The sequence below is a fragment of the Rhincodon typus genome, chromosome 15 (genome assembly GCF_021869965.1).
Source record: "Rhincodon typus isolate 14 chromosome 15, sRhiTyp1.1, whole genome shotgun sequence".
In the NCBI taxonomy this organism is placed as follows: domain Eukaryota; kingdom Metazoa; phylum Chordata; class Chondrichthyes; order Orectolobiformes; family Rhincodontidae; genus Rhincodon; species Rhincodon typus.
In genome coordinates, this window is record NC_063346.1 from 1,507,025 (window position 1) to 1,525,872 (window position 18,848).

The 18,848-nt window shown below is 43.0% G+C and overlaps 1 protein-coding gene across 3 annotated transcripts in view; it reads left to right on the forward strand.

Moving 5' to 3' along the window:
* The first annotated feature begins 1,893 nt into the window (after positions 1-1,893).
* LOC109917987 (uncharacterized protein KIAA0513) overlaps positions 1,894-18,848 on the forward strand; it is a 123,166-nt gene continuing 106,211 nt past the window's right edge. For 2 of the 3 annotated variants that reach the window (XM_048605547.1, XM_020517885.2), the window contains exon 1: positions 1,894-2,277. The gene's annotated coding sequence lies outside the window, so the exon portion shown is untranslated. The remainder of the gene's footprint in view (positions 2,278-18,848) is intronic. The other variant, XM_048605543.1, reaches the window with a different exon arrangement.

The following is an 18,848-nucleotide window of genomic DNA, read 5'->3' on the forward strand; positions in this document are numbered from 1 at the left end:
GATAACGTCATGGCTGATGTGCTTGGGTTTCAAATTCCACATTCCCATTTACCCTTGATAAACTTTGATTCTCTTGCCTTACAAGAATTTATCTATCAATCTTTCCAAGTCACACAACCCACTGAAAGAAAAAAATTCTCCTAATTTGTCCCCTAAAGGGCAATCCTTAATTTTAAAAGTGTGTCCCGTGGTTCTGGACTCATCCACAACAGGAAACATCATTCCCACATTGTCAAGACCATTCAGGATCTTAAGCATTTCAACCAAATCATCCTTACTCTTTTTAGCTCCAATGAAAACAAGCCCAACCTGTCTAACCTATAAAACAATCTGCTCATTACAGGTATCAATCTAGTAACCTCCTCTGGACAGCCTCCAAAATATTTACATCTTTCCTCGAAAAAGAGACCAAAATGCACATAGTATTCGAGAATTGATTTTATCAATGCCCAGTATCAATGAAGTATGAATATGGGATTGTGACTCAGTGGTTAGCACTGCTGCCTCACAGCACCAGGAACCTGGGTTCAATTCCACCCTTGGGTGACTGTCTGTGTGAAGTTTGCATGTTCTCCCCATGTCTGCGTGGGTTTCCTCCCACAGTCCTAGGATGTGCAAATTGTCCATAGTGTTCAGGGATGTGTAGATTAGGTGGGTTATCAGGGGATGTGTCTGGGTGGGATATCTGAGGGTCAGTGTGGAATTGTTGGACCAAAGGACCTGTTTCTGCATTGTAGGGATGCTATGATCTTTACTTTTATATTCAATTCCTCTTTGCAATAAAGGATAGCATCCCATTAGCTTTCTTGAATACATGCTGTATCTGCACACTAATTTTTGTGCCTACATGCACTAAAACACTAAAATTCCTCTGCCCCTCATAATTTTGCAGTCATTCTCCATTTAAATAATCATTTTTTTCATTTTTCCTGCCAAAGAGAACAACTTCACATTATATTTCACCTGTAGATTTTTGTCCATTCAATTCACCTATTGATATTGGTCTACAACTCCCTCATATCTTGTCCACAACATGCATTCCTACCACATAGTGTTAACTGTGTTTCTCTGTACACAGATGCTGCCAGACTTGCTGAGTTTCTCCTGCACTTTGCTTTTGATTTTACTCATTCGGTTGTCGTGAACTTTGTGCTGTCAGCTATGGCTCAGTTGGTAGCATTCTTGCCTCCAAACCAGAACGATGTGTGTTCAAGTCATACGGTAAAGACTTGAGCACAGAAATCAAGATGGATATTCTCATACACTAGTAAGAATGTGCTGCTCTGTCAAAGACAATAACCTTTTTTTATGCGGAAACAGTATTTTGAAACTCTGGCAACAGTCTCGGGTAATGTAAAAATCCCAAAAGGCAGGAGAATTATGTTGGTGTTCTGGACAATAGTTATGCCTCAATTAACGTCATAAAATATTATCTGGTCATTATCATAATGTTTGTGAATGCTGTGTTCCCCATTTCAGAAGTACTTCACTAAGTGTGTAATTGGCCATCCTGTGAGCATGAGGAGTGCTATATGAATGATGTTTTTCTTAAATTACGAATACGCTAGAAGGTCGTGACAACTTTGAAAAGAGAATTGGATAAATACTTACAAGAAACACTTACATAGGACTTTGAAGAAAAAGGTGCAGTATAGACATAACGGGATGACTGGCCTCATTCTATGCAATATCATTAATGTCTCACCATCTAAATCCTTATATCTGTTGCAACAAAATTAATTCCCGAGTGAAGGTTGTGCTACAGATTAGTAGGTCCTGATACTTTAATAATGTCGGCCATTCTGTCAAGCAGCAGGACCTCACACCGGCAGAGAGCATGCGCACTTCTCTGCCAGCTTGTCCCCCTCGGACAGCGCAGGCGCGGTGATTGCGGACGCGGTGGAGACTGTATGGGGGGGGCTTGAGGGCTCTCTCGGGACTGGTTACCGTGGAAACGGCGGCCTGCATGGGCTGTGGGCACCGCGGAGCCTGGGACAGAGTGGACGGCAGCTGTGGTGAGAGAGCTCAGTCCGGGCAGCTGGTTGCAGCGCGTCGGGCCGGGAGGGAACTGCAGTGTAGCCCAGGGGGTGGGGACACAGACTCCACTTGAAACAGAGGCCGGGGCTTTAGCATCGAAATAAGCCGGGACCCGAATCCCAGACACCGGACCGGACTCCAGTCCCGAACCCGGATCTGGACTGGACCGGACCCCAGACCTGAACCGCATCTGAATCTTGAATCGGCCACTGGTCCTGATTGGAAACGACCCCGGTGCAGGTATGGTATTCCTTATGGCTGGGTAGTTATATTCTGTATACACCACAGAGACTGCGGTCCATTAACAAAAGCAAAATGCCCTGGATACTGGAAATCTGAAATAACAAACATCAAGTGCTGGAGAAACACAGCAGGTCACAGTGTCAGACCCCCATTGTGTCATAACGAAACAGACCCTTCGGTCCGAGAATAGTAGGAACTGCCAATGCTGGAGAATCTGAGATAACAAGGTGTAGAGCTGGATGAACACAGCAGGCCAAGCAGCATCAGAGGAGCAGGAAGCCTGACGTTTCGGGTCTGGACCCTTCAGTGCAACTCGTCCATGCCCACCAGATTCCCTAAATTGATCTAATCCTATTTGCCAGCATTTGACCCATATCCCTCTAACCCTTCCTATTCATATATGCACCCAGATGCCTTTTAAATTGCACCAGCCTCCACCACCTTCCGTGGCAGCTTGTTTTACATGTGCACCACCCTTTGCATTAAAGAGTTGCTCCTCAGGTTCCTTTTAAATCTTTGCTCTGTCACCTTAAACCTAGGCCCTCCAGTTTTGGATTCCGTACCGTAGGAAAAAGACCTTGGACATTCACCCTATCCGTGCCCCTTATGATTTTATAAATCTTTAAAAGGCCATCCCTCAACCTTTGATGCTCCAGAGGAAAAAGCTCCAGCCTACTCAGCCTCTCCTGTTGGAGAGTTACTGGTTCTAGACACTCAGCAATAGAGATTGGGGCCATTTTCTAGTTGACTTTGAATAATAAAAATAGAAAAACCTCAAAAGCAGGCAGTGAGGCTTTTGGTGAGGGGGAATAAAGGGAAAACAAAAAGACTATTTTGTTTATTGAAGGAAGTTGAAAGAGCTTTAAGCTTTTGCTGAAGTGGAGGTGATTAAAAGTGAAGGAGAATACTTATGAACTGTCTTCTAAATCAAGAAAGATGGCCCACTTGTGGGAAAGTGAGGAAGTTTCTTTGTTTTGCATTTGTTTGTGAAGATAAGTTGGTAAAATGGAATTGAGCAAGTCTGATCAGTATCGTCATCCTGTTGTAAATTAAAGCAGTATTCTGATATAGCTCTGACCTGGTGTCAACCAGGGTTCATTCAGTCCTTTTTTTGGGCGTAATGAAGCAGTATGGGTGAAAGATTCAGAAAAGCATGGTTATATGAGGCTGTGACTCTTATGCTCCTTGATCATTTCATCTTAAAAATATCATATTTAAAAACCTCAAAAGCAGACAGAGATGTCTTTTGGAAAATAAGAAACTGCAATGTCATTTCACATAATGCCTTCACACCACTTGGGAGATACAATTTTTATAACTGACGGCAGGTGCTAGACTGCAGTATTTAAATAGAAAATGTCTGTCCTAGATAGAACTACTATCCTTTGATGCCTCAGTAGAAACCACTGTCAAAAGTATTTAGGTAAAAGGTTCCCACTCCTACTCATTATCCAAAAACCCATGCCACGTGCACAGATGTCAGGTTAAACCTGGACTGAAATCAGCTGTGATGCTCTCTATGGCTAATTAACCTGACAGTATTCAGCATTTAGCCTAATTTACGAAATGTGCCGTTTTAGGTAGTTTGTAAATGAACAATCAATATCTGTGGAACTCTACAACTAGCAAGCCCAATAGGTTTAAGATGGATGCAGTAAAAGCAGAGGGATATCATTAACCATCATGGGAAAGTGACACAAACACTTGGACGACACCGTTGTCATTATTAAACGGACCAAACCAGAGGAGACACACAAACTTATAAACAACACCCTCACTGGAATAAAATTCACCACAGAGGAGGAGAAGAACAAACAGCTCCCATTCCTGGACGTCATGGTAGAGCACAAGACAAGTGGGGAACTCCAAAGGAAAGTACACAGAAAAGCCACACACACGGACCAGGTACTGAACTTCAACAATAACCATCCCAACACACACAAACGAAGCTGTGTGCGAACACTATTTAAATGGGCAACAATACACTGCAGCAACACAGAACTACGCCAAGAGGAAGAAGAATACCTCTTCCAGGTTTTCAAGGAGAATGGATATCCAAAAAACTGGGTCAGAAGATGCCTATATGAAAAACATCAGGAAGATACTACACGCCCCGACACACTCAGCACACTACCCTACATCAGGAACACATCAGAACTAACCACAAGACTCCTACGACCGCTGGGCATCAGAGTGGCACGCAAGCCCACATCAACCCTACAACAACTGCTCACCTGAACTAAAGACCCTCTCCCTGCCATGGACAGGACCAATGTCATCTATAAGATCCCCTGCAGAGACTGTTAGAAACACTACATCGGACAAACAGGAAGGAAACTAACAACAAGGGTACACGAACACTAACTGGCTACAAAAAGACACGACCAATACTCACTCGTCTCAATCCACATGGACAAGGAGAACCACCAATTCGACTGGGACAACACCAAAATTCTGGGACAAGCTAAGCAGAGACAGGCACGGGAATTCCTAGAAGCCTGGCACTCCACGAGGAAAGCTATTAATAAACACATAGAACTCGACCCCATATACACTCCACTATGAAGGAAAATCGGAGGTGAGTCAATCCAGCTCAACGGACTCCAGAGTTTAAAAACCAGGCGGGAAAACACACCGACGCTTAATCAGAAGCTGCACTGATGATGTTACCCAGCATGGTAACGAAACGTCTGCGGAACAACAAACCAGCTCGGCGAGCCAACCAACCTCAACACCCACAACCCGAGCTACAAATCTGCTCCAAAACCTTAGTGACACAAACATACAGTAAATCAAAAAGTGCAATGAAATGAAGTAAAAATTAACTGAGAAAGGAAAGGCAACCTGCCAGAGTCTCAAAATATATCACAATTATTCAACATGTGGAGATAACGTACAACAGAACATGAACAGGAATCCCATACCTGCATGTTCAAGGACTTTGTGCCTTTTTAATATCACATAATCGGCCAGCTGTTTTCAATCCTGTTGTTCTGACTGTGTCTTGAACATACTGCTTGCCACGTTTGGTGTGTTTGGCAGCATTCTTTAGAGAGAGAAACAGAGTTAACACTTTGATTTTGGTATGACTTCAGAAGAAAATTTCTGAAGAAGAGTCACCTCAAGCTCAAACCCTTAACTCTGTTTTTCTTTCCACAGATACCACCTGATCTGCCAAGTTTCTCTCGCATTCTGTTTTTTTTCTCTATTTCTTATTTTGGGTCTACTGTGCTATTGTTAGGATGTCAGCTGGTTTTCATAATGCAGCTGTCTCTAGAAGATACAGTTTTTGCACTCGAGATCGCGGGAGGATCTTGACATGAGTGGAATCCAGTGGGTCTATGATTCCTTTTTCCAGCATGAATATGTCACTGGGAGAGTGATTTAGGCATATTACTTCACTAATCAAAAAACCAAAGAACTGTGGGTGTTGGAAATCAGAAACAGATTTGGAAATTGCTGGAAAAACTCAGCAAACTCCTCACTATCCAAGGCTCCAGATGCACCTTCCAGTTGAAGCAGTGATTTACCTGCACTTCTCTCGGTCTAGTCTATTTGCTGTGTACAATGTGGTTTCCTCTACATTGGTGAGACGAAACGCAGACTGGGCAATCACTGCAGAATTTTTTTTGTTTTAGAAGCAACATGATTTTGAAAATGGAAAGAAAGCAGTTACTCCGTATTCTGTAATCATCTTCAAATCTGTACAATTATCTCAACAAACAGTTAAAACTGTTTTTAATCAACCTGTGTGGACAGGTTATAACACAACCGAAAGATAAAGTGGGACTTGAACCCATATGTTATGGCCTCGAGGGAGGGCCTTTACTGTTGTGCCACAAGACCCGAAGAAACAATTAAATGTTGAGCTCAATCTTTCTTTGTTTATCTAACAGGTGGCTTTATGGCCTTAAAGTATTCCAGAATCTACCTTGGGTTATATGGTGCAAAAACCATGTCCTTTATAAACAACTTAATATCAGTCTTTTGTGAAGGAATTCATCTCATAATATGTCCAAAAACTGCAGTTCGCATAGACTTTATACATTCCCAACTGCTATTGAGGTTACTGTGTTAATATAAATGCATGATAAAATTGTGGTGCAGTGGTAGTATCCCTGCCTTTGAGCCAGAAAACCCAGGTTCAAAGTCCATTTGTCCCTTTAAAAGACTTTTTTTAAACTGCAAAAATAGCGTACATTCTATAAGATAGGAAGGTGCAAAGGATAGCAGAACGTGACAGAAAGCACAGCAGGAGGCCCTTTTCCCTCACATGTACCATGCCAGCTCCCTCCAAGAGGGAGATGTAATAACACCTCTGAACAAGTTGATTAGAAAATAGGTTAAAAAAGATGCTATTTCCCAATAGTATATTGTACATGATATACCCAGTCACCAGACCAGAGTGTATAGCTTGTTAAATTTAGCCTTCAAGTATTTACGTTATAGTTTAAAGTTTGTAGTTTAAGCTTTGGGTGAGGAACTTGAGGGCAGATGTCCTGCTCCTGACTGCCAAAAGTTGTTTCACTAGGATTTTGTTTATTTTCCTACTAATTTTCTCCCTGTCTGATTCTGCTGAATTGTTCTGCTTGGTGACCACATGCTGCTGCCACCTGTTCAGTTACTCTTTCCGTGTGGTTTGGGTGGGGTCATAGGGAGGAAGAATACAGTGCAGTTGTTCTCAACACCCTCGGCTGGGAAAGGAACGAATCAACTCCTGAGCAGTAAACATGGTGATCTGTTCCAGCAGCCGCCTTGTTCAGCACATGAAGCTTAGGATTACGTGGTTTAAGGGCTGCAGAGGCTTGATGCTTTAAAATCATTTTTCTTTATTCATTAACAGGATGTGGGCATCTCTGGCTAGGCTAGCATTTATTGTCTGTCCCTAATTTCCCAAAGGGCTGTTAAGAGTCAAACGCCATGCTGAGGGCATGGAGTCACACATAGGCCAGACCAGGTAAGTATGGCAGTTTCCTTTCCTAAAGGACATTAGTGAACCAGATGGGTTTTTCTGACAATTGATAATGGATTCATGGTCAACATTAGACTCTTAGTTCTGGATTTTTACTGAATTCAAATTCTACTATTGGCCATGGCAAAATTCAAACCTGGGTCCCTGGAGCGTTACCTGGATCTCTGGATTAACTGGTAGCCCAGTGGTATTATCATACCACTAGGCTATTGACTCCCCATTTGTTCAATCATAGAAAAAAATCTTTCCCAATCAGCTGCTTTCTCAATATCCTCCTGGTTTTTGTTCTGACCCATAGACTATTCCATGAGATTTTTGAACACTGCTACCACTGTATGAATAACTACTGTGATCATAAGTAGGCCATTCAGCCATCAAGTCTGTTCTACTCTGCCATTCATTTAGACCACAGCTGATGACTTGTCTCAATGCCACTTTCCTTAACTACCTCTATATCCCCTGATAATATCATCAAGACACTAATATTAGTCTCTAGATGCCTCTGTCCTGAACATGTGGAATGATTGAGCTTCCTCACTCCTCTATGGTACAGAGTTGCAAAGTAATCACTACCTCCTTTCATTTCCTGATGGTGCTGACTCTCACTGGGACAGATTCTGTAGGTGCTAGCAAATGCCTGCTACCTAAAGAAAACCCATATTCCACCTGCAAGAGCTGCTCTTGGAGGGAGCTGGCATGCTACATGAGAAAGAAAAAGGCCTTTTGCTGTGCTTTCTGTCACTCTCTGCTATTCTTTGCACTTTCCTATCTTAGGATGTATGCTATTTTTGTAGTTAAAAAAAATACTTTTAGTTTTGTACTGTCTCTTATCTTCAGCCATCAAAGGCTGTTCTTTTTATCAAACAGAGCTCTTTCCCCTTGGACATAAATTGGCAAATTCAGTTTTTTAAAACACCTCCCTCTGACCTGGGGACAAAGCGTTTCAGGGGTGTTATAACACACATCTGGAGCAGGTGGGTCTTGAACCAGGGCCTCCTGGTTCAGAGGTAGGGACTCTAGCACTGCACAACAACACCGCTGGTGCGTGTGTTCAGGCTTCTGTATCTTCTGCCTGACGGAAGGGTTTGTAGGAGATCATTACAGGGGTGTGATGGGTCTTTGATGTTGGCAGCCTTTCCGCGGCAGTGAGCAGTGTAAATAGAGTACATGGATCGAAGGTTGGTTTCTGTGATGGTCTGGGTTGTGCTCAGCACCTTCTGTAGTTTCTTAACGGTCTTCGGCAGAGCAGTTGCTATACCAGGTTGTTATGCAACGGACAGTATGCTTTCAATGGTGCATCTGTAGAAGTTGGGTGAGGGACCTCATGGACATGCCAAATTTCTTGAGCCACCAGAGGAAGAAGAGGCGTTTGTTGTGCCTCCTTGACTGTCGCATCTATGTGGGAATTCCAGTACACGTTGTCGATTATCGTCACTCCGCGGAACTTGATGTTGTCCACCGTCTCAACCTCAGTTCTGCTGATGTTGATAGGGTGTGTTCTCCTCCTTTCTTTCTGGAGTCAATGATCAGTTCTTTAGTTTTGCAGACATTGAGAGACATTGTTTTCATTGCACCACATCACCAAGCCCTGTATCTCCCTCCTGTAGTTTGACTTGTCGTCGTTAGATTTCCGTCCTACTACAGTGGTGTCGCCAGCGAACTTGTAGATGGCATTTGTTTGGAATTTGGCAACACAGTCGTGTGTGTACAAGGAGTACGGTAGGGGGCTGAGACACATCCTTTGGGGGGCTCCATTGTTGCGTGTTATTTGTGGAGGAGGTGCAGTTACCTATCCTCACTGATTGCGATCTGTGGGTCAGAAAGCTGAGGATCCAGTTGTTGAGACTTCGTAGCGATTGATAAGCTAGCTAGGCCATTTCAGAGAGTAGTTAAGAGGCAGAAAACCTCATAACATTTAAGATGTATTTAGATATATTTATGTGTACTTGTAATGCTAAGGCATACAAGACTACAGCCAGCTACTGGAATGTGGGATTAGAATAGTGAGGAGTTTGTTTTTGACTGACACAATTGATGGGCCAAAGGACCCTTTTCTGTGCTGTAGATCTCTATGACTGTAATTCTCTGGATTTAAAATGTGCCTGTATTACAGTTTCACCAGAGTTTTCAATCTGTCAAAAGCTGCAGTGGTATCTTGTAAAACATTACAAATATATATCATTGTAGATTACGTCTGCTGTGTAATGTGACAGACTGCCAACAGTCCCTGGTGGTTTTGTCAAAGTTGTTAAACAGCTTAATGTTTTTCTCCCCGCTTTGGGAATATTAATAGCAACATTAGATGAATGTAATTTAATTCTAGTAAACACTACAGTAAGATTACCTCACGGAGCAGTTGAGTTTCCATTGACTTTTAGCTACTGCTACTTGCTTTTGATATTGTGGAAGTGATAAGACTTCGGTTCTGGATGAAGAGTGGTATATTAACCTTTATTGTAAAGGATTTGGAGTGTAGGACCATAGGAACAGGAGTAGGCCATTCAGACCACCAAACCTGCTCATCATGCAATATGATCATGGCTGAGCATCCACAGTATCCTCATATTCTTTCACAACTTTGTCGTTTAAGGTAGAGAGATTGACAGATTTATAAACACATTGAAGGACTGAGTTTCTACAGTCCCCTAGATTCTGGACTGATCAAGTCTATCCTTGGATGTTGTGGGAGGCTAGGGAAGAAATTGCAGAGGCCCTGGCAGAGATTTTTGCTTCACCTTTAGCCGCTGCTGAAGTTCCGGAAGACTGGAGGGTGGCTAATGTTGTTTCATTGTTTAAGAAAGAGAGCAAAGACCAGCCAGGGAATTACAGGCCAGTGACCCTGACATCAGTGGTAGGCAAGTTATTGGAGAGGATACTGAGGGACAGGATCAACCAATATTTGGATAGTCAGGGTCTGATTAGAGATAATCAGCATGGATTTGTGTACGGTAAGTCATGTCTGACAAATCTTTGAGTTTTCCAAAGGGGTAACCAAGAGGATAGATGAGGGTAGGGCAGTGGATGTTGTCTATCTGGACTTTAGGAAGGCCTTTGACAAGGTCCCACACAGCAGGCTGGTCATGAAGGTTAGGTCTCATGGGATCCAGGGAGAGCTAGCTAATTGGATTCAAAGTTCACTCGATGGTAGGAAGCAGAGGGTGATGTTTGAATGTTGTTTCTTGGACTGGAGGCCTTTGACAGTGGTGTGCCACAGGGGTCGGTGCTGGGACCGTTGTTATTTGTTATTTACATAAATAATCTGATTGTGAATGTACAACGCATGATTAGTAAGTTTGCAGATGATACAAAATTAAGAGGTATCGTTGACAGTGATGAAGGTTATCAAAAATTACAGAGGGATCTGGATCAGATGGGGAATTGGGCTGAGGATCAATACAGATAAGTGTGAGGTGTTGCACTTTGGAAAGTCAAACCAAGGTAAGACTTATACAGTAAATGGGAAGGTCCTAAGGAGTATTGTGGGACCTAGGAGTACAAATACATAGTTTGTTGAAAGCAGCGTCGCAGGTGGACAGGATGGTGAAGAAGGCATTTAGCACGCTGGCCTTCATCTGTCAAGGCATTGAGTAAAGGAGTTGGGACGTTATGTTACAGTTGTATAAGTCGTTGGTGAGGCCGCAATTGGAATATTGTGGATAGCTTTGGTCACCTTGTTATAGGAAAGACATAGTTAAAGTGGAAAGTGTGCAAAGAAGATTTACGAGGATGTTGCCAGGACTGGTAGGCCTGATTTATAGGGAGAGGTTGGACAGGATAGGACATTATCCCTTGGAACGTAGGAGAACGAGGGGTGACCTTATTGAGGTGTATAAAATCATGAGAGCCATGGATAGGATGAATGCATATAGTCTTTTCTTCAGGAATGGGGAATTGAAAATTAGAGGGGCATATGTTTACGGTGAGAGGACAAAGATTTAAGAAGGACCTGGGGAGGCAACTTCCTTACACAGTGTGGTGCGTATATGGAATGGGCTGCCAGAGAAACTGATTGAGGCAGGTACAATGGCAACATTTAAAAAAACATTTAGATTAGGTACATGGATGGGAAGGGTTTAGAGGGACACGGACCAAATGCGGGAATTGGAAGTAGCTGAGTGGGCACCAGAGTCAGTATCGACCAGTTTGGGCCAAAGGGCCTGTTTCCATGCTGTGTTATTCATGACTCTACTCTCTATGACTCTATCTCCACCTCAGCACTGTTGATACAGACAGGGGCATGCCCTCCACTCCACTTCCTGAAATCGATGACCAGCTCCTTTGTCTTGCTGACATTGATGAAGAGATTGTTGTCTTTACACCATGTCACTAAGCTCTCTATCTCTTTCCTGTACTCTGTCTCGTCATTGTATGAGATCTGACCCACTATGGTGGTGTCGTCAGCAAATTTGTAAATGGAGTTAGAGCTGAATTTGGCCACATAGTTGTGAGTGTATAAGGGGTATAGTAAGGGGCTGAGTAGGCAGCCTTGCAGGGCACTGGTGTTGAGGATTATTGTGGAGAAGGTATTGTTGCTTATCATTGCTGTCTGCTGGTCAGGAGGTTGAGGATCCATTTGCAGAGTGGAGAGCAGGTCTAGGCGAAATATTTACAGATTACAAACCAGTACAGCAGTAAGAAATTTTTCACAAAACAAATTAAGAACTAAGTAAATAAAGTAGAAATGCTGGGCCAGGCAATGTGTTGTACCTGCATGATATGGGAGCTGGTGGACCATACTGTGGTTCATGGTGACCACATCTGTAGTGAGTGTTGATTGCTTGAGGAACTCCGCTCAAAGTTGATGAGCTGGAGTCTAAGCTTTGAACACTGCGACACATCAGGGAGGGAGAAAGTTTCTTGGACACTGTTTTGGGAGGCAGTCACATTCCTTAGATTAACTACATCAAATTCAGTCAGTGGTCAGGGATAGGTGGGTGTGGCTGTGAGGCGAGGCAGGTAGAGAGATCCAGTAAGTGGGGATAGTACAGTCAGGGGAATAGGTACTGTTCTGTGGCCAGGATTGAGAGTCGCAAAGGCTCTGCCTGCCTGGTGCCCAAGTTCAAGATCTCCCATCTGGGCTGCAGAGGAACTTGGAGTGGGAGGTGAAAGATCCAGTTGTCATGTCCCACATAGGTGTCAACGATATAGGTAGAAAGAGAAAAGAGGTTTTGCTGAGGGAATATGAACAGCTAGTGTCTAAATTTAAAAGCAGAATCAAAAAGGTAATCTCCAGATTGCTGCCTAAGCCATGAGCCAGTTGGCATAGGGTCAACGGATTAAAGAGGTAAATGTGTGGCTAAAAGATTGGTGTAGGAGAAACAATTTCACAGGACATTGGCAACTGTTCAGATGGGACAGGTTCTGTCTGAATCAAGCTGGAACAAGGGTCCTGGCAAATCACGTAACTAGGACTGTAGGTAGGTCTTTAAACTAAATAGCTGGGGGGTGGGTTAAGTTGCATGAAAAATTATAAATCAAAAGGTAATGGAGAAGGTAGGATTGCAGGTTAGTGATAGGGTTGAAAAGGTAGAAGATAAAAGGAAGGGACAGAATGTGTGAATATCATACTGTCCCACAAGGCCATAAAAGTGTAGGGAAATTTGGTAATAGAACAAACTTAAAGACTTGTATCTTGATACATGAAGCATTCAGAATAAGATACATGAACTGATGGTGCAACTTGAGGCAAATGAATATGATTTCATAGAAATTATGGGAACATGGTTACAAGCAGATCAGAACTGTTCAGGATATTTGACCTTTAGAGACCGTAGGGATGGAAAAGGTGGTGGGGTAGCACCGTTAATAAGAGATGAAATGAGGACAGTTGTGAGAGATGATCTAGGCTCAGATGATGTCGAATCCATTTGGGTGGAGGTAAACCACAGCAAGGGAAAGAAGACATCGATAGATAGTGTACAGATCCCCAAACAGTAGTCACTCTGTGCAAAAGGTTATAAATCATCAAATAATAGGAGCATGTGAAAAGAATAAAGCAATAATTATAGGTGACTTTATCTTCATGTTGATTGGTAAATCAAAGTGAAAAGGGTACCTATGTCAACAAATTAATAGAGTGTATTAAGGATAGTTTCCTAGAGCAATATGTCATTGGAGCCAACCAGGGATCAGATTATCTTAGATCTGGTAATGGGTAAAGAGGCAGGTTTAATAAATGATCTCCTGAGTAAAAGATCCCCTAAGAAGTAGTGATCATTACGTGATAGAATTTAATGTACAGTTCGAGGAATGAGAAACTTGAATTGAAAACAACTGTGTTTAACTTAAAGGAGGGTTACAATGAAATGAGGCTAGAGTTAGCTAAAGTGAACTAAACAGATAGATTAGCCGAAAACACAGTAAGCAAGCAGTGGCAGACATTTTAAGGAGATAATTCATGATTCTAGCAAAAATACATCCCAGTATGGAGGGAAACCATGGCTAACCAAGGAAGTTAGAGAGTAGGTATTAAGTTGAAAGTAAAAAGCTAATAAGGAGCCTAAAGTCAGTGATAGCCCTGAAGACTGGGATAAATTCAGAATCTAGCAAAGGACAATGAAAATGATAATAGAGAAAAAATAAACAAGGGCAAACTAGTGAGGAATATGAAACAGCCAAGAGCTTCTTGAAATATATAAAGCAGAAGAGACATATGGAGCATTTCTTTCTGAGTTGAGTCTTTTGATCTCTCTTCCCTCCAAAGGCTGTGGAAGCACTTTTTTTAAAAAAGTATTTTTAAGATAGTGATTGATTATTGGTAAATGGGCGAAAGATCATCAGACTAAGTGGGATTGTAAAACAATCAAATCAGCCAGAACCTTATTCAGCAGATTGAAGGGGCTGAGTGGCCTATTCCTGCTCTCAATTTATATGTTTGTATATGGTGGAGGGAAGTTTGATTGAAACATTCAAAAGGGAGACTGTTATTTGAAAAGTAAGAATGTTCAGGGTTACACAGTGAAGGCAAGAGAATGACATTAAGTGAATTGCTCCTGTGGAGAGGTGGTACGGATATGATGGGCCGAATGTCCTCTTCCTGGATTGTAATGATTGTGAAGTTAATACCCAGAAAAGAACAAAGTGAAACTCTGTCTCTTTTCCATACATCTGGCTTTCCCTTTGTAACATCAGTTGCATCTGACATTAAAAGCTTTTCATAAAAATCATCGCATGTTAATTTACATTTTTAACATCTTAATCTTTCAACCTCAATCCCTGTTTCCTTTTTGAATTTGGAGAGACTAAATTTTTAAAAATTCAATAAAGATTCTGTCTTCACAAGCAATCTGCCAGCTCATAGTAGTTTAGTTGAGGAAATTGGACAACTCCTATTAAAAGTTTTATTCAGCAGATGGTTAGCCAGTGGGCGCCAGAGTAATTGTTGCTGTGATTTACTGTCCATTCTGCGCAAATCAGAACTTGAAAGGCTGTAGTTTTGGATTGTTACATCAGGCTAACTCGAGTTGTGCGGACAGCTATTGTTAGTGAGTGAGCCCTCCAGTATGTCTTCCCTGAGTGCAGATGTAATGTTCTGCCTGATTATTGATGCAACTCCTCCACCTCTTTTGCCTTCCTTTCTATTTCATCTAAAACAATGAATCCCTGGAATGTTGAGCAGCCAGTCCTGTCCCCCTCTCAATCAAGTCTCTGTAATGGCCACAACGTCATAGTCCCATGTACATTCCAGGTTCTAAGCTCATCTGCCTGATCTTTTAAGACCTTGTGTTGAAATAAACATACTTCAGCCCATTAGCAGAGAATTAGAGTGGGGAGAAAATCAACCTGTGTACCCAACTGCCCCTTTGCACTGGAAAGAGAGAGAGGGAGGCTGTGGTGGAATAGTGGAGCAGAGACTGTTGTGAATATGGAGTGTGGACTTTTAATTTCCTCACTCAGGAGAAGGAAATGGTAAATTATGATCTCTCATTACTGGAACAATAGCTGGATATGACCTCCAGATTACAATCAATGTCACTGCACATGATATCAAGAAACAGCTGAGTGCATACACCAATTTCTTATTATCTGTGGGGAATGGGGCATGGACTTGTCACAAATAGCAAAAAACATGAATACTGCTCCAATTTAAACATGAAGGACTGTGTACACAATCAGGCTGGATGAGTCTGTGGGAAAGGAAAAGTCGGTTGTGGAGGCAACCTCATGAGTATACAGATCTGTGGGTAGCATGTATGAGTCCTGACAATACCTGGCTGCACTTCTATGGATTTGTGTTGCAGAACTAGCTATACGTCTAGCCAAACTGTTCTAATGTAACTACTAACTGGTACTTGCACACCAATAACTGCTCGCTGATGTTCAATTTGGGTGCTGTTTGGGCCACCTGGTCTCAGACTTTATAACCTTAATAGTTCCAGCGATGAGGAGAGAATGACTGTGCTTGACAACAAGATAGCATTTGTTATAATATGACTTCAAGGGACTGTAGCAATATTTGAAGCCAAATAGAGATTGGGGAAAGCAATCCACTGGCTGGAGTCCTACCTAGTTCAAAAGAAAATGGTAGCAGTTGTTATAGAGTCACAGAGTCCTACAGCATGGAGACAGACCTTTTGGCCCAAACTGATCCGTGCCGACCAAAATGTCCATCCACGCTAACCCCATTTCCTTGCACTTGGCCCATATCCTTCTAAACCTTTCTTATCCACATATTTGTCCAAATGCCTTTGAAATGTTGTTAATGTACTTCCCTCAACCATTTCCACTGGCAGCTCATTCCATATGTGTACTGCCCTCTGTGGGAAAAAAAAAAAAAATTGCTCCTCAGGTTCCCATGTATTCTTTCCCCTCTTATCTTAAACTGATGCCCTCTCGTCATCGATTCCCCAACTCTGGGCAAAAAGACGAAGTGCATTCACCCTATCCATGCCTCTCATGATCTTATTCACTTCTGTAAGATCCCCCCCTCAGTCTCCTACAGTCTAAAGAAAAAAAAGTCCCAGCTTGTCCAACCTCTTCCCTATAACTCAGTCCCTTGAGTCCTGGCAACGTCCTTGTAAATTTCTTCTGCACTCTTTCCAGTTTAATAACATCCTTCCTATAGCAAGGTGACCAAAACTGGACGCAATACTCCAAGTGTGGCCTCACCAACGTCATGTACAACTGCATCATAACTCCCCGACTTCTATATTCAATACCCTGACCGATGAAGGCCAGTGTGCCAAAAGCCGCCTTCACTGCCCTGTCTACCTGTGCCTCCACTTTCAGAGGACCGTGCACCTGAACTCCAAGGTCCTTCTCTTCCACTGCGCTCCTTAAGGCCCGACCATTCACCATGAAACTCTCGACCTGGATTTGACTTACCAAAATGCAACACCTTAAACTTATCTATATTAAACTCCATTTGCCATTTCTAGGCCCACTTCCCCAGCTGATCAAGACCCTGCTGCTACTTCTGATAGGCAAAATCGTGGACAGTGAGGAAGGCTATTTTAGTATCATCTGCAAACTGACTAATCATGCCTTGTACATTCTCGTCCAAATTATCAATTACAGGTAACAAACCCCTGAGGCACACCACGAGTCACAGGCCTCCAGTTTGACCAGCATCCTTCCACTGTTACCCTCTGCTTCCTATCATTAAGCCAATTGTGTATCCAATTTGCCAGCTCTCCCTGGATTCCATGTGATTTAACCTTTCAGAGCAGCCTACCATGTGGAACCTTATTAAAGGCTTTACTGAAATCCATATAGGCCGCGTCTACTGCCCTGCCCTCATCAACCTTCCTGGTCACTTCATCAAAGAATTGTAACAAAATTGTGAGGCATGATCTCCCACGCACAAAGCCAAATCAAACCCTGTCTTTCCAAATGCGTGTATATCTTTTCCCTCAGAATCTTCTCAAGTAACTTACCAACCACAGATGTTAAGCTTACTGGTCAATAATTCCCAGGGTTTTTCTTTGCAGTCCTTCTTGAATAAGGGCACAACATTCGCCACCTCCAGTCTTCCGGGACTTCACCTGTGGCTAAAGATGATGCAAATATATTTCCAGGGCCACCACAATTTCTTTTCTAGCCTCTTGCAAGAGTTCTTGGATATATCTGGTCAGGACCAGGAGATTTATCCACCTTTGTACATTTCCGGTACTTCCAACACCACCTGTACTGTGATATAGACTGTTCCCAAGTTCCCAAGTCTTCATGTCCTTCTCCATGGTAAACACAGAGGAGAAATATTCATTGAGGACCTCACCCATCCCCTGCGGTTCCACACATACATGTCCCCTTTAGTCCTTGAGGGGCCTTTTTCTCTCTCTAGATATTCATTTTCCTTTAATATACTTAAGAATCTCTTTGGATTCACCCTAATCTTCTCAGCCAAAGCTATCTCATGCCCCCTTTTCACCCTCCTGATTTCCTTCAGTAAACTCCTGTATTCCCTATATACTGCCAGGGATTCCCTTGATCCCAGCTGCCTGTACCCTTGACTGCCTGTTTTGCCCCTTCCCGAGTAGGACCCTCTATATACTGCTTAAGGAAACTTTCCTGAACACATTTAACAAATTCCACCCCATCTAAGCCCTTAACACTTTGTCAGTCCCAGTGTGTGTTAGGAAAATTAAATCCCCCACTGTGACAAGCCTATTGCTCCTGTAAGTCTCCCCAGTCTCCCTGCATATTTGTTTCTCTATTTCCCGTTGACTGTTTGGGGACCTATAGTCCGACCCCAATAACGCCACCATCCCCTTCTTATTTCTTAGTGCCACCCACAAAGGATGATCCCTCAGTTCTTTCTGACTACTACTGTGATACTCCCCTTAATCAAAAATGCAACTCCCCCTCCTGTCTTTCTTCTACCTCTGTCCCGCCTAAAGAACCTGTACCCTGGCACATTAAGCTGCCAGTCCTGTCCCTCCCTTAGCCATGTTTCTGTAATAGCTATAATATCCCAGGCCTACGTACCTATTCACATCCTGAGTTCATCGGCTTTACCTGTCAGCCCTCTTGCATTGAAATAGATGCAATTTAATCCAACAGACATTCCTCACTCCCTGTCTTGTTCCATCCTGACCTTTCTCTTCAAGTTGCTATTTCTGATTTCAGCCTTGCACTTGCCTCCCTGCTGTTGAGGATCTCACCCCAATGCCCCAGAAAAGATCCCAATGATCCAGAAATCCAAATCCCTGCCCCTGCACCAATTCTTTAGCCGCACATTCATCTGCCATATCCTCCTGTTCTTGCCCTCACCAGCCATGGCACTGGAAGTAGTCAGAAGATTACCACCTTTGAGGTCCTGGTTTTACTTTTTCCTAGCTCCCTATAATCACTCCGCGGGACCTCATCCCTATTTCTACCATGTCATTTGTACCAACGTGCACATTGACTTCTGGCTGCTTACCCTCCCCCTTGAGAACGTTCTGCAGCCGCTCAGTGACATCCTGGACCCTGTCACCCGGGAAGCAACACACCATCCTGGATTCCTGTTGGTGGCCACAGAATCTCTTGTCCGTCCCCCTAGCTATCGAATCTCCTATCACTTAGGTCCTGTTTACCTTTACCCTTTCCTGCTGTACCCTGGAGCCAGTTGTAGTACCACCAACTTGGCTACTGGTGCTTTCCCCTGAACAGTCAT